The sequence below is a fragment of the Amblyomma americanum genome, chromosome 7 (genome assembly GCF_052857255.1).
Source record: "Amblyomma americanum isolate KBUSLIRL-KWMA chromosome 7, ASM5285725v1, whole genome shotgun sequence".
Classification (NCBI taxonomy): domain Eukaryota; kingdom Metazoa; phylum Arthropoda; class Arachnida; order Ixodida; family Ixodidae; genus Amblyomma; species Amblyomma americanum.
In genome coordinates, this window is record NC_135503.1 from 97,337,619 (window position 1) to 97,352,868 (window position 15,250).

Below are 15,250 nucleotides of genomic sequence, written 5' to 3' on the forward strand. Positions count from 1 at the left end.
CTTCGCAGCCGTCGCTCGCCCTCTCACCAATCTGTTGCAGAAAGGCGTTCCTTTTTCCTGGGGCCCAGAGCAGGCTACTGCATTCTCCAGCCTTATCGCCGTCCTCACCAACCCTCCTGTATTGGCCCATTTCAACCCGTCTGCCCCGACTGAACTTCGCACCGATGCCAGTGGTCACGGAATTGGCGCCATCCTTGCTCAGCGACAACGCGGCCAGCACTGCGTGATTGCGTACGCCAGCCGTCTTCTTTCTTCCGCCGAGAAGAATTACTCCATCACAGAACGCGAGTGCCTGGCTCTTGTTTGGGCCATTGGAAAATTCCGCACATACTTGTTCGGCCGCCCATTCACTGTTATAACCGACCACCACGCCCTGTGTTGGCTCTCATCTCTCAAGGACCCTACTGGCCGTCTTGGCCGGTGGGCATTGCGATTGCAAGAATACACCTTTTCCGTGGTTCACAAGTCCGGTCGCCTCCATCAAGATGCAGACTGCCTGTCCCGCTATCCCGTCGATCCTCCTTCTACAGACTGTGAGTCGGATGCCTGTGTCCTCTCCATCTCCGACCTCTCCCACATTGCCGACGAACAGCGCTTGGATCTCACCCTCACCTCTCTCATCGACCGCCTCAGCACCGACCGCCGCGACACTTCTCTGGCCCGGATTTTGCTGGACGGGAACACGCTGTACCGCCGCAACATGCGACCTGATGGCGCTGAGCACTTGCTCGTTGTTCCCCGCCACCTACGGTCCACTATCCTCGAACAACTGCATGACGCACCTACGGCTGGTCATCTTGGTGTCTCCCGTACGTACGACCGCGTGCGCCGGCGTTTCTTCTGGCCTGGTCTGTACCGCTCCGTCCAACGCTACGTCGCCGCTTGCGACGTCTGTCAGCGCCGAAAGAAGCCCGCTGTCCTGCCGTCTGGACACCTGCAGCCGATCCCCATCCCGACCGACCCGTTTTCTCGTGTTGGGCTAGATTTGCTTGGGCCCTTCTTGGAGTCCTCCACGGGGAACAAGTGGATTGCCGTCGCCACCGATTATGCCACGCGGTACGTGATCACTCGCGCCATTCCAACCAGCTGCGCCACTGACGTCGCTGACTTCCTTCTGCACGACGTCATATTACACCATGGCGCTCCCCGTCAACTCCTTACCGACCGTGGCCGCTGCTTCCTTTCCCGAGTTGTTGACGAAATCCTTCGTTCGTGCTCTGTTCGTCACAAGTTCACCACTGCTTATCATCCTCAGACGAACGGCCTTACGGAGCGTCTCAACCGCACGCTGACAGACATGCTCGCCATGTACTTATCCGACGACCACTGGGACTAGGACATAAGCTTGCCTTTTGTCACCTTCGCCTACAACTCTTCGCGCCATGATACCGCTGGTTATTCGCCCTTCTATCTTCTCTTTGGACGAGACCCCTTACTGCCCTTCGACACTCTGCTGCCCACAGCTGGCCCTGTCACTACATATGCGCGTGACGCTATCGCCCGAGCAGACGCCGCCCGCCATGTTGCTCGACACAAGCTCTCCGCCTCCCAAGAGGCTCAAAAACACCGCTACGATGGCCTGCACCGTGATGTGCGATACCCTGCCGGATCTCTCGTCCTGCTGTGGCTCCCATCCCGTCGTGTGGGGTTATGTGAAAAACTTCTGCCGCGCTACACAGGTCCTTATGGTGTATTACGGGCAGTGACCGACGTAACGTATGAAATCACGCCGCTGCACCCAAAGTCGACGTCCGCTCCACTGAAGTCCGAAGTCGTTCATGTAGCTCGCCTCAAGCCCTATCACCCACCATCGACATCGCACGCCTAACACGCACCGGGACGTTGCCTTCAGCCGAGGGGGATAGTGTTACAAGTGGACGAATCATGAACGAAGAAGTGGCGGTGCGCGGAACGACGACGACGTTGACAGTTGGTAGCTGGGCGCTCGGTTCTGAGCTGAGTGCTGGCCTTCTCAGAGCAGTCGCCATATTGACTTACCGCCGTAACATCCCCGTAACAATATCATTGCATCAAAAACAGTAGCGGCCCAAGCACACTGCCCTGAGGGACATCAGTTGTGACCGGAAGAGCACAAGAGCCATCTCCGTTAATAGTTGCGTACTGTTTGCGTTGTGTTAAATGCATCGATACCCAAGCAATAATAAAATCTGGCAGTCCTATCCGTTGAAGTTTCTGAATTATTTTTTATGGGGTACTAGGTCGAAAGCCTTGCTGAAATCCAAGAAAATCAAGTCTACCTGGCCGGCGCTATCCACGACGGAAGCAATAATGTGAAATATGGAGACTAACTGAGTAATCGTAGAAAACCCTTTCCTATAGCCATGCTGGTGTTGCGACAGAATGTTATTTCCTTGAAGAAATTTTAAAATGAGTTTAGCCACGTTGTGCTCCATGAACTTACAAAAAGAGCCTAATATAGATATGGGCCTGTAGTTGGATAAAGAAAGTGGGTCACCCTTCTTCAGGACAGGCACCACACGCGCAGTCGTCCAATCGTCAGGTATGGACAAAGTTCTAATGGAAGCTTGAAATATAACTACGAGAAATTTGCTCAGTGTTTCAGCGAAACGGCGAAGGAATGCGCCTGGTATACCATCAGGTTCCGGTGAAAATCTAACTTTAAGTCTGAGCAGCATGTTCAGCGCTCCTTCATGCGAAATCAAATTAGTGACATTCGGGATATGTGACGGGAATGTTGAAAATGAAGGTTCAGCAGGCGTGGAGAAAACACTGTGAAAATATTGGTTAAAGTGTTGTGCAATAATCTTGGGATTAGTGATTACTGCACCGTTATGAGATATTTGTTGGACATGTCTTTTGCTTCCCTTCGTAAAGTTCCAGAAGCCTTGAGGATCCTCAGAAATGAAGTTCGGGAGAGTAGTGTTAAAATAAAAAGACTTTGCACGTATAATGGCTTCGGAAAGAGCTGCGCGAGCTTCTCAGAAAGCACGTGATGCTGTTCTTTCCTTGCGTAGGCGTTTGGCCTTCCCTTTTTAATGTATTATATGCCTGTTCATCCATGTCGTATGTTTGGCCGTTTTCGTTATTTCTTCATGTACAAAATTACTCAAACAAAAGTGGCATAAATTCTTAAATTTGTTCCAAAGAACAGCAGCAGCGTCATCAGAGAAGTCAGCAAACTGGGAATCTAAGTAATCTAAAACGGCATCACCGTCGGCACGCTCAAAATCTTTCACTGTTTTAACAACTGCATCATTTTTTACAGATTTGGGAGCAAGTGATCGGCAAACAGATACCCTTTTATGGTCGGATAAGCTGGAATTCAGAGACACTTCATAATCATAAAAAGCACGATGAAGAAAAACTAAATTAAGAATAGAACTAGAGGAATTGCCTAAACGTGTAGGCTTACAGACAATTTAAACGAGATTATTCTGAAACATGAAATAAAACATAGTATTGGAATCAATTGCAGAGCCGGCACTGGAAAGCAAACTGTCCCAGTCAATGCACGGAAAGTTGAAGTCCTCAACGACTATCATCTTGTATTTGCTTTAATTTGCCATATGATCCCTTTGTTTTATTATGAGATCAGGCGTCGACCCTCGTGGTCTATATACTGCATACAATAACAGGACATACCCAAATAGCTTCTCCATTAAGCATAAACATTCTACGTCATCTTGGTCAGATAGACGAACGGTTTCTATGTCCGATTTGATTACAACAGCTGCTCCACCGCCCCTGGTGGGCTGCTTTTACAATAAATTTTGAACGTTGGAGGAACAAGATTGTCGTTGCTGACTGCACTGTCCAACTAAGTTTCAGTAGTGACGGTGATGTGTGGGTCATAGAATAAAAGAACTCCTTCATGTTGGCTAGCCTTATTTACAACACTCCTGGCGTTTATGTTAAGAAGCCTAACATTATTATCCTGAAAGGGTCATGTGGAAGGTGCTTGGGGGAGGGGGGTTGAAATTATCTGCCGTTCTTGTTTTGTCTCGTCTCAGATAAGTATATCGCTGTCGATGCGCAACTTGTCATGAACAAGAAACACTCTCTGGCCTTGCAATTTCTCGGATTTTTCACTCTGCCACAACATCTTCCGTCTTTTTAAAGTTGGTTGCGAGTAATCGTTCTGGATAGATCTATTATAGCCTTTAACATTGCTGCAACTATTGAAGAGAGATGCCTTTGAGTTGAAATCCTGGAAAAAGATAACTGGTCTTGCTGACGTCCCCTTTCCCAGCCTGTGAATGCGACCAATTGGCACACATGTTACGCCAAGTTTTTCCTCAAAGGTTTCTGTGATGACTTTGCCTTAAGATCGGACTCAGTTTCGTTTGGTTCTTCGGTTATGCCATAAAGATAAGGTTAGAGCGCCTGCTTCTGTCTTCTATATCTGTGAGCACACGAGCTTGATTGCCCACAGAAGCTTGGTATGTACGGAGTGCGTTTCAAAGACCTTCTGATTTCATGGTCTGAGCTTTAAGTTCAGAGATGTGGGGTTCAATAGTAGAAAACTGAGCTTGAATGCCCGTTATCATGCCATCTGTTTTTGATTTTAAGTCAAGTATCTCTTCGCGCAGCGAATTTTGACATTCAAGTATCCTTTGCAGTAAGTAACTCGTTGTTAGAAATGGGACCGGGGCTTAATTCAACGTCCCCACATAGAAGGAGCTCGAGAACATGGCAGCACTCACATGCAATCTTCGGACACCGTAGTGAAGCGAACTGTCCCAGTCAATGCACGGAAAGCGTCACTACGCTACCTTCTCGAGCCGTCAACGGGGCCGCAAGTTTAACCTTGAATGTACTCAGGAATCAAACCATGAGCATAACTGATAGTGGTCATTGATGGATGGAAAAAACGTTACTGGCGGCAAATTTGAAATGTTCTTGACTCTTACGGGTCACTTGGCGCCGTGTTCGATCCTCGGTCCAGGATGCCGCACTTGACAGCTGCCGGCATGGATCGGCGTGCGAGGAATCGTTGCGCTTCCTCGTCCTGGCTGGCCAGCAAGTGCTCCCACTGCGTCACACTCGGGTGGTCTATTTTAGGCTCTAAGTCTGCCTTAGGGCAGGTCCATGTGACATGATGTAGTGTAGGTTTGCCCTGGCACCACCGACATTCGTCTGCATATTGTGCAGGGAGAATCTTGTGTAGCCTTTGTCCAGTTGTGGCTAGGTACCGGTTTGTAGTCTGCGCCAGTCTTCCGGCTCCTCTTTAGATAGCCTTTTGTGTGGGGCTGGGCAGCGTTTCCGCCGCTGGTGTCGCTGTTGTAGCTGACGTCATGTGCCGAACTTGACCACTACCATGAACTGGGTAGCGTTTCCGCTGGTAGGGGTCAGGTTCGACACATGAAGTCAGCTACAGCAGCGACACCAGCGGCTGTTACACCAACTATCTCGACCTTTGACCTTTGGCCTGGACCTCCGGTCACGCGGGAAAGCGTCTGTTGGCATTGCATGCGCAGGTTATGAAAGCGGGTTCTGCATAAAACGCCACCCCTCGCGGTGGCTCAGTGGTTAGGGCGCTTGGCTACTGATCCGGAGTTCCCGGGCTCGAACCCGATCGCGGCGGCTGCGTTTGTGTGGAGGAAAAACGCTAAGGCGCCCGTGTGCTCTGCTATGTCAGTGCACGTTAAAGATCCCCAGGTGGTCGAAATCATTCCGGAGCCCTCCACTACGACACCTCTTCTTCCTTTCTTTTTTTACTCCCTCCTTTATCCGTTCCCTTACGGCGCGGTTCAGGTGTCCGACGATGAGACAGATACTGCGCCATTTCCTTTCCCCCCAAAACAATTTAAAAAATCTAAATGAAAAGAATCTAAACGATAAAAAATTAGCAGGGAAAACAAGGCAAGTAAAAGAAAAAATGAATGTGAATTAGCTCGGCTGATCCAGGATATACAAAATGAAAGCTATCTGCGCTTGATGTGCTCATTGGCGTTGTGTTGACAACATTCTAGTGGTGGTAGTGGTTTTATTAAAAATAATAGCAAAAAGGAAGGAAAAGATTTTTGCTAGCCACGGCATCTGCTATCGATACTGAAGCACCTGAGCTGGGGCAACGGAAATAAAGGATAGCAGGCAGAATGGAGAAATGATATGAAAGAGGTGAGGGGACAGGAAGAGAGGACAGGGGGAGGAGTAATATGTACAAACTATTTACACAATAAGAAATGTGTCCAGGTTGTGCGCGTGATTAGTTCATTTTAGAGGAATTAAATCACACACGCGCACAGCACTGTGATGGTTACAACTGGAGTGGGGCGTCCAGTTATTAATCGTTCAAGGTAGAACTCGCGGAGCGTTCAGTCACTGCGTGTAACTACCTGACGGAGAACAGACGGGACGTCAAGCCCGTGTGTTCGAGGAATGCACAGAGGCTCACCAAAGTTCGCTCACGAGTGCGCGCACTGCCCTGCGGCCACAATAGCGTCTTGATGGAGTCTGGTAGCATGCCTTGCGCCCTATAGGCCGCGAGCATATCGCGACAAGCATCGGCGAACGCGGCACAGCAAAGGAGCAGGTATACTAGTGTTTCCACTGCACCGCATCCGTCACTCACATCAGTCGTCGCTATTCCGTGACGCACCCGTCGTTCCCCGGGCCACACGCAGCCAATGCGCGCGCTTAGGATCATTGCACGTTGTGATATTGTAAGTGCGCGACAGCCGGTGACACTGTCGATGCGCTCACCTCCCGCGATGCGTGGGTGGGGGTGCTGCTTTCGGAGATGGTCGTGTATGACCGCACGCACGTCCTCCAGCGCAAGGGGCAGATCGCTGGCAGGTAGTTGGTGTGCAGAGGTCGCGAGGTCGTCAGCTTCTTCGTTGCCGGCGATGCCGCAGTGAACGGGCACCCACTGTGCACGGACGGCACAACCTCTCTGCGCCGCAGGGTCTCAAACAGCCTCCACGAGCTGACATCTTCCTCCATCCTTTGGCATAGTGAAGCCCACTGCCGGCGGTATAGCTTGTTGGCGTGGCGGCGCGCTGCTGCGTCCAAGGCGGTTGTAGACAGTCCAGTCGGCGGCTCTGTCAGTCCGTCGCGCCCGTCGCTCTGCGCGATCTCTCTTCTCGCGCAGATTGAGCAGCTTCATATCAGGTGTGGGCTGCCCTGCCCTTACCTCTGCTCGTTGGGTGGCTGCGAGAGCGCTTCGGACTAGACTTGAAAAGAAATCTGCGCCAGTGGCCGCCGCCCCGTCGACCGCCCGCCTGAACGCACTCCAGTTGGTAATGGAGTAGGCACGTTTGGGGCGCGTCTCCAACGCAGTGGGTTCGATTAGGATGGAGTAATGATCCGAGGCCCAGAGAGATGGTGATCGGCGCCATGTCGCCTCGATGCCTCTGGATGCGAAGGCAACGTCGATGCAGGAGCCGGTTGTTCCGCGTCGTCGAGAGGTGGGCTCGCCGGTGTTCAAGGGGGTGAGTTACAGCTGCGTTGCTGCGTCGTGCAGGTCGTCTCCACGCGCGGAGTGGCGCGCACTGCCCCACGCACTATGGTGGGCGTTAAAATCACCACAGATGATTTGGCGCGGGGCACAGCACGAAGACACAGCACGAAAACACAGCGCGTTTCACCTGACAGCTGGACGCACTTAAACACTGGCCACCGACGTGTCAACTTCACCGACGCGCACTGTCACCACCACACACTCCTGGGCATCAGATGTCGCCGCCGCCGAGCCGGCGAGGGTGTGCTGGACGTCCTGCCGCACGTATATCGCGCACCTTGATTTCCCGGGGCGATGAGATGTGACACAACAGGGCACTGCGGCACAGGTGGGTTCCTCGCACGTGGTGGCTGAGTGGTAGCCAATGTAACCAGGTAGCCGCATCTGAGGCTCCCCGTAATGTGAACGTACGTACGTCTCCTGCAGCGCTATAACTTCCGGCGACTCCTGTGCGATGCGAACTCGCATTTCGGCGTACCGCGCCGCAAGTGAGCGCACGTTCCACTGCAGGATGGATGGTATGCGGGAGGGAGTCCTGCGGCTAGTCATCATGCTGGTTTATCTGTGCGGGAGCACCCGCTGCTTCTAAGCAAGCCCGGTGTCCATCGGTGCCCTCCGGGAAAAGTGCGCTGAGGGCGCGCGACGCCAGCTTTAGGCGCGCGATCTCCGCGTCCCGTGCGTCAGGGGGATGGCCATGAGAAGCGGCCGCAGGCTCTTGCCGCGCTGTACGGGACGCCGGGCAACCGGATCGCCGCTGTCGCTGCCGGCGCTGCCGTTGCTTCGGTGGCTGCTGCTGCTGCTGGGGTGTTCCCCTGACGGCTTGCGCATAAGAAAGCGCGCGCGGCGTCTGCTGATGTTGCTGGGCTGGGGCCGCTGTTTCAGCCTGGACGACGGCTCGGACAACCCGCCTGGACATCGGTGCCATGGATGTGGCCATTAAAGTGGCCACGTGACGCTCTCGCTGCCAGTGCGGGCACGCTGGGTCAATGGCTGCGTGCCGCCCCCCGCAATTAATGCAGCGGGGCTTGCTCGCGCAGGTATCAGGCTCGTGCGTCCCGCCGCAGCGCGTGCATCGGGCAGGAGCACGACACATCTCAGTGGCATGCCCCAGGCTGGCGCACTTGGCACACTGGAGCGGCCAGGGACGGCAGGGGCGGACCGCAAGCCTGCGCTTGAATATGGTGATGAACGCTGGGGGTGTCGGCGCCGCAAAACGGAGAGCGAGTGTGCTGCCCGACAGAGACGCCGACACCATCGGTACCGTTGACTCCGCCGCCGCTAGCAGCTCCTCCGCCGTCCTGCGCCCGTCCACACTGAAGACCAGGCCGGAACTTTGATTCCGAGGAGGAGGCTCCTTTGCACAGGCCGGCACGCCGCGGATGACGGCTGTGGCTAGCAGGGCCTGGAGAGCATCGCTGCTCCCCGCGTCCACTGCCACCACATTCCGCCGCATGTTAACCCGGACGGCGAGGACGCCCGGGCGGGATCCGATCTCCTCGGCCAACTCCCAGCCCTGTTCCCTGGTGAAGGCGGTACCCCGGTTCGCCGGCCGAAACAGCACCGCCCCCACCAGGCTGGACGGGACCTCCACGGCAGCCACGGCTCGGTCCAGGGCAACTCTCCGACGCCGCTGCGCCTTGGTGGTGATGGTGCGCCACGGAACCAGGCTGGCCCCGGCATCAGCGTCGCCGCTGTCTGCGGCGCATTCCTGCGGCGCGCCGCGGAGTTGGGCGCGCTCGCTGCCAGCAGACGAAGCCCCAGCCGCAGCCTGGTCTCGTGCGGCGGGATTTGGTGAGGTCGCACCCGGTTTTCTTCCGGAAGCCATCGCCCCAGCAGCAACAGCAGCAACATCAGCAGCAGGCTGGAGGTGGGGTCCATGGGGCTCGTGCTGGGAAGGCCCTGCTCCTTCGAGAGTGGAGGGAGAGGGAACAGTGACAGTGAGGGGGCTTCGAGCTTCCCACTTGGCCACCGCGATATCCCTTTTGGTTTCCGAGTCCCTGTCCTCCTCGGAACCCGTTGAGCGACGCCGTTTCCGGAGAGCAGACTCGTCCATTGGGGTGCACATGCTCTCCTCGGCTGCAGGTGTCCGCGGTGAGCCCGCAGCAGCAGCATCAGGGGGAGAGGGCATCACAGCCGGTTCCCCAGGTGTAGCAATGGCGGCAGGAAGCGCAGGGGTGGCCAGAGGCGGGGAGGGAGCCGCCATGGAGTTCTGCGTCTGGTGAGCGAGCGCCATGGCGTCCCTCAAGGCTAGAAAGCTTGGGTCCGCTGGCGGCACGTCCAAGGTCCCAATGACGGATTCGAGGTTCTCCGAGGTGGTGATGAGCGCCGCCGTCAGGCACCTCACCGTGTGCCGCAGATCAGCGATCTCGGCCTGCATTCGCTGAATGGTGCTGGACGACCTTCCTCTGGATGGCGTTCGTCTCCGTGATCGTGAGCGTGAGCGTCCTGCCCTGCGTTGCTCATTGTCACCGCCGAACACAGGCCTTCGCTCATTCACGGTGTCTGTGGCCTCCATGGGGAGACCCCGCAGCGCCGCGAAGCCTTAGGCCCAGCGTCCGAAGGAGCAGAGAGCTAAAAAACACGTCCGCTCGCTTCGAGCGCCCGCCGAAGAATCCTCGCAACATTCTGGAAAAATGAAAATTGGTTTTGGGGGAAAGTAAACCTGCCGCGGTGGCTCAGTGGTTAGGGCGCTCGACTAATGATCCGGAGTACCCGGATTCGAATCCGACCGCGGCGGCCGCGTTTCGATGGAGGAAAAACGCTAAGGCACCCCTGTGCTTTGCGATGTCAGTGCACGTTAAAGATCCCCAGGTGGCCTAAATTATTCCGGAGCCCTCCAATACGGCACCTCTTCTTTCACTCCGTCCTTTATCAATTCCCTTACGGCGCGGTTCAGGTGTCCACCGATATATGAGACAGATACTGCGCCATTTTCCTTCCCACAGAAACCAATTATTACATATAAAGACAAACAAACAAACAAACAAACAAACCTTGAAATACGTGGCGGTAGAGAAAGAGAGATGTGGGCTGCATGTATTAGCGCTGACAACGTTGTGGCAGACACGTGGCAGACGCGAGGCGCCTCACTCGTATGCTGAAATTAAAAAAAATTGGAGGGGACACTCAAGCTCCGCCTTGAGGGTATGACGCGACAGCGTAATGGGTTATGGATTCCCTACGTAGACCAACTTGCTACTCTTTTTTTATTAATACTTGCGGGTTTTTCGCTCACGGCCAACGCCTTCGACGCCGTGTGGACCTGATGCTGCTGATGCTGCTGATGCTGCCGCGCGGAGCGGCAAACCACATAGAAGCGCTGCCAGACGCCTTGCCGAACGCGCGGGACTCAAGTTGCAGTCGTAGTCCGTCGGCACATTGTTCTCGACATTGATCCCTCCCTTATCCCTTCTCTTACGGCGCGGTTCAGGTGTCCAACGATATATGAGACAGATACTGCGCCATTTCCTTTCCCCAAAAAAACAATTATTATTATTCAATTTTCTGGCGCAGCGCGAGCGCTCTGTGCGGCTTAACTCACTGCTCAACGTAGTCGGCTGTTGCGGCGGAACTCCAGCTACATACCATGTAACATGGGGCTGCTATGGTCCCAGGACCCCCGAACTCGACAAACATCACTCCGAGGAACAGTGGGAGTCTGCCCTGCTCAGCTCTGACTTGGCGACGCAGCGAAAGCTGATATCCCAAGTGAGAGCAAATGCGTCAGAAATTGGGGTCCTGAAATAAGGACTCCACCCAAAATCTGTATTTTCGCCTTTATATCCTACGTTTTTGGAATAAATGTTTTCTACTACTACTACTACTACTAATACTTAGCACAAATCCGTCCTTTCGCACTGATTCCAATTTAGTAAACGTTCTCTGGAGATTTTGGGCGTTAGCTCCTCTGGTCGCGTTTCGAGCCTCCGAGTTATGCTGATTCCATGTATAAAATTCAAGATGGCGACCTTTACAGCAACAACACTGTATTAGAGCGCTAAGCTTAGCTTCCCGCGTTTCCGTTCTCAGCGTTATGCGTTATAAAACAAATCGTAACCCATTGGTTGCCGTGGTACCCGAGGTGTTACATAATGACATCAAAACGTTCGAGATGAGTGGGGTAACCCTCATTGGAGGAAGGCGGAATCATTGACGCCTCCTCGCACCTCGGGCATGCGCACCAGTTGTCTCGATGGAAGCCACCTTGACGCACTGACTCACCGAGATGCCGCGACGGGCGCGTTCCTCTGCCACCCAGTCACGTGACACCAACGTCACATTAGGTTACCATGGTAACCGCATTGTCTAAACGCCACTGCATTTCAAACTTTCGTTCCAACTGCCTCACATTTTACTTGATGAACCTAAATAACATAATTACCTCAGGTATTCATTAATCTTTAGATAACATATGTACTGACAATTAATTCATTGCTTATTACGAATTAATTCGATATTTGATTATTTAATCACCCTTTTGATTAATTGCGCATTATACAGATTAATTACACATCATATAATTGATTGAATATCGGTTTCCTCTGATTACACCCCTTTCACCTCGACAAGCTCCTCTTTTACCCTTCTGAGGAGGTATGTGCAACATAACATTTATCAGTCGACATTACTAGTAGACTAGTTAAACCAGTAGCCAAGAACATGCTGCCAGGCAGACACGACGCCCCCAGGAAAGCAAGGGCACAGACCCTTGAGAAACAGTACGAGAACGAACCACGAGCAGTCTACGTGGACGCTGCTCAACACATATCAAAGGTGGAACATACGTGGCATGCATTGCCACTCCAAAGTCAGCCCTCGTTAAGGCCACAACCTTTCACGCTGGATCTATACGCGAGGCAGAGGAAGTAGCTATCGTACTGGCTATCGCGAATCCCCGCACCGAAACTATTCTAAGCGGCCCCAATTAAGAGCGCTGTTCAAAATTTTGCCCAAACTCGGTAGGATGACCGCCAGGGGGCGTCGAGGAGTACGGACGCGTTCACGTCGGCTCCGCGAAATCAGTGATTTCATGGCGGATTTTTCCTACGTTGACCGTAAATGTCCTTGAAACCTGTTTCCTAAGGTGCAAGCAACCCGAGGATACGACATTTGTGCCTGAAAGTGCATCTTTAAAGCCTATATCGTCACTCCAAGTTCGCCAGCGCTACACGCTACGATAGGCCTACTTCGACCGGGAAGGCGGCGACCGGCGAGCTCCCGCCATCGCCGACCGCGCCCGGCTCCACGATGACGATGGAAGTGGCGGTGGTGGGAACCGACATCGACCCCAAAGAAACCGAAAAAGAAGAATGGATTATGCGACTGAAGAAGCGAGCGGAAAAATTGGAGAACAACGAACGCCACCTAGGACACCAACATGGTGCCGGAGACGCGGCGGCAGCGAACGCCGCCACTGTTGCGACGACCGACGGCAGCGACACGAGAGCCTACAGAGAGGCGGGACGGAAACTCGCTGAACGTTCAATAGCCTCAGACCTCCCGAGACTTCCAGCGACCGGATGGAAAGTAGTTCTGCGTCCCAAAGAAGGACTCACAATGCTGAAGAGCACCACCGAGATGAGAATTGCGGCGGCCATCAGGGAGAACGCCGGAATCAAGGACGAGGAGGCACTGAAGGACAGACTAGCTATAAACGCCAAGCAAGGAACGATTACCTACCACTCGCCTAGCTACGAAAACGCGAGGAAGGTGGAGAAACTTGAAACTGTCAAGATCGGAGACAAGGAACGCGGTGTGACCACCTACATGAACGCACCAGAGAGTTGCGGCAGAGGAGTCATCCATGGAATTGATGTGGAATACACACACAAGTATGTACTAGAAGGACTGAACATTAACGGATTCAACCCTCTAGTCATAGATGCACGAAGAATGGGGAAGACTAAATCTTTCCTAATCACCTTTGAAGAAGAGAAAGTACCACGCAGAGTAGTCTTGAGCGGAATCACTTTCAAGTGCTTTCTATACAAGAAACGCTATGAGGTCTGTTACAAGTGCGGAGGACTTGGCCACCGCTCGGACGTCTGCGACAGTGAGGTGACCAAGTGCCGCGGCTGTGGCATGACATCGCCCCCCGAGGGGCACCAATGTACACCGCAGTGCCAACTATGTGGCAAAGAACACTACACCGGGGACAAGAGGTGCAAAAATCTCTTTCGCACCCCTTATACTGTCAGATCCATGCACATTGGCCTGTGTAATCGGACGGCGACACATCAGACGGATGGAAAACATCCATCGTTGCGGCTGAGTCGCACAGCGCCTTTCCTTGCTTTCCGTTCACTACCAGGTCATGCATGTAGGGTCCCAACAGCTTCATGTTTTCATCGCAGTTACTGACATACGAGAACGCAAGCCTCAAACACGACTTTCACTTTCTGCGTTTTGACCAAATTCGCACCCTTCTCATTGTCTTCCTTTCTTTGAGGTTTATCGGAAGAAACCTTTAATCGTCTTTCTCGACTATAGAGCTGCCAAAGTGCCTCTCGTGACGATAATTCCCACTTATAGCAAAATGGCGGGGCCAATCAACTCTAGTGTTGTTGATAAACTGCCGGCACGAAGCGCACTCCTCCATGAGTTCGGCCGCTTTTGTCGCAGACGTCACGTTGTCCCGGTCCTGTAGCCAATTTTTTTTTCTCTTCAGGGAGGCAGTTGCAAAACTGCTCCAACAAATTCCTCTCCACTACAGCGCCCCGGTCACTGTAGGACCCTCTGCTCTTTAACCGTTCGATCAAGTTCACTTGCAACTTGGACAATACATCGGGATAGCTCTCGTCCCTCGACTTCTTAGCTCCCCAAAATCGCTGCCTGAACGCCTCGGCGCTAATTTTATATTTTCGTAGGAGGCAAGCCTTGACCTCCTCGTTGTGTTCCGCGTCCTCCTTGCTGAGCCGCGCGATAACCTCCGCTGCCTCGCAGGGCAGAACTGTCAGTAGCCTCTGAAGCGAAGTGTCTCGACTGCAGGACAGCTTCTCGCATGTTCGTTCAAAATTTGCCAGGTACCGACCGATGTCCCCTGATACCACATATGGTTGCATGTGCCTAGACATCTTGAACTCTGCCTCCTTGTTGAGAAGAGGTACCATTTGTTGGGGACAATTGCCCGACCTCTTGCTCAACTTCACTTCTAACTTACGGAGTTCTAACGCCCGCTGCAGTATGTTTTTTGCTTCTTTCTCACTTTCATGCTCACGCCTTGAGTGCTGTCTGATCTGCTCTTCTTTTTTTGTCCTATCAGGCTCCACGCCTCACTGAGCTCATAATTTCCCCCAAATCAGTGATTGTCTAAATAATCACGGGTTTTCGTGCCAAACCCTTTGTATCGATCCCCACTTCCTCTCACAACAGCGACAGGTCCGGCTTGTGCAGCTTCTATAGGTTCATGATAGTCCTGAGTCTAGGCTATCTTCAAAACAACTATGCAAAAATGCCAAAGATCTAAGATTTAGGCACAGGTCTCTACCAGTTCTATATTTTAACCCTCTTTTAGAATGTGGTCGACATCAGAGGAAAGCCAATCACTCACCCACACATGTGATCATGTCCAGAGACAGCTGCTCTCTCGCTGACCGACCGTTGCTGCTGATTGAAGGTTCCGATCCCACAGCTGCCACCAGTTGTCGTGGCGCAGGGGTTCACTCTAACCTGGGCTCTATTAGGTAGCGTGTCCGAGCCTTCGGATTGAAGAAATATGGAACTTGAAGCTTGTGAAAACTAAAAAACAAACGGGTTTACTGGCACTTTTCAAGAAACTTGATTACATAATTTAGAAGGGAACAGAAA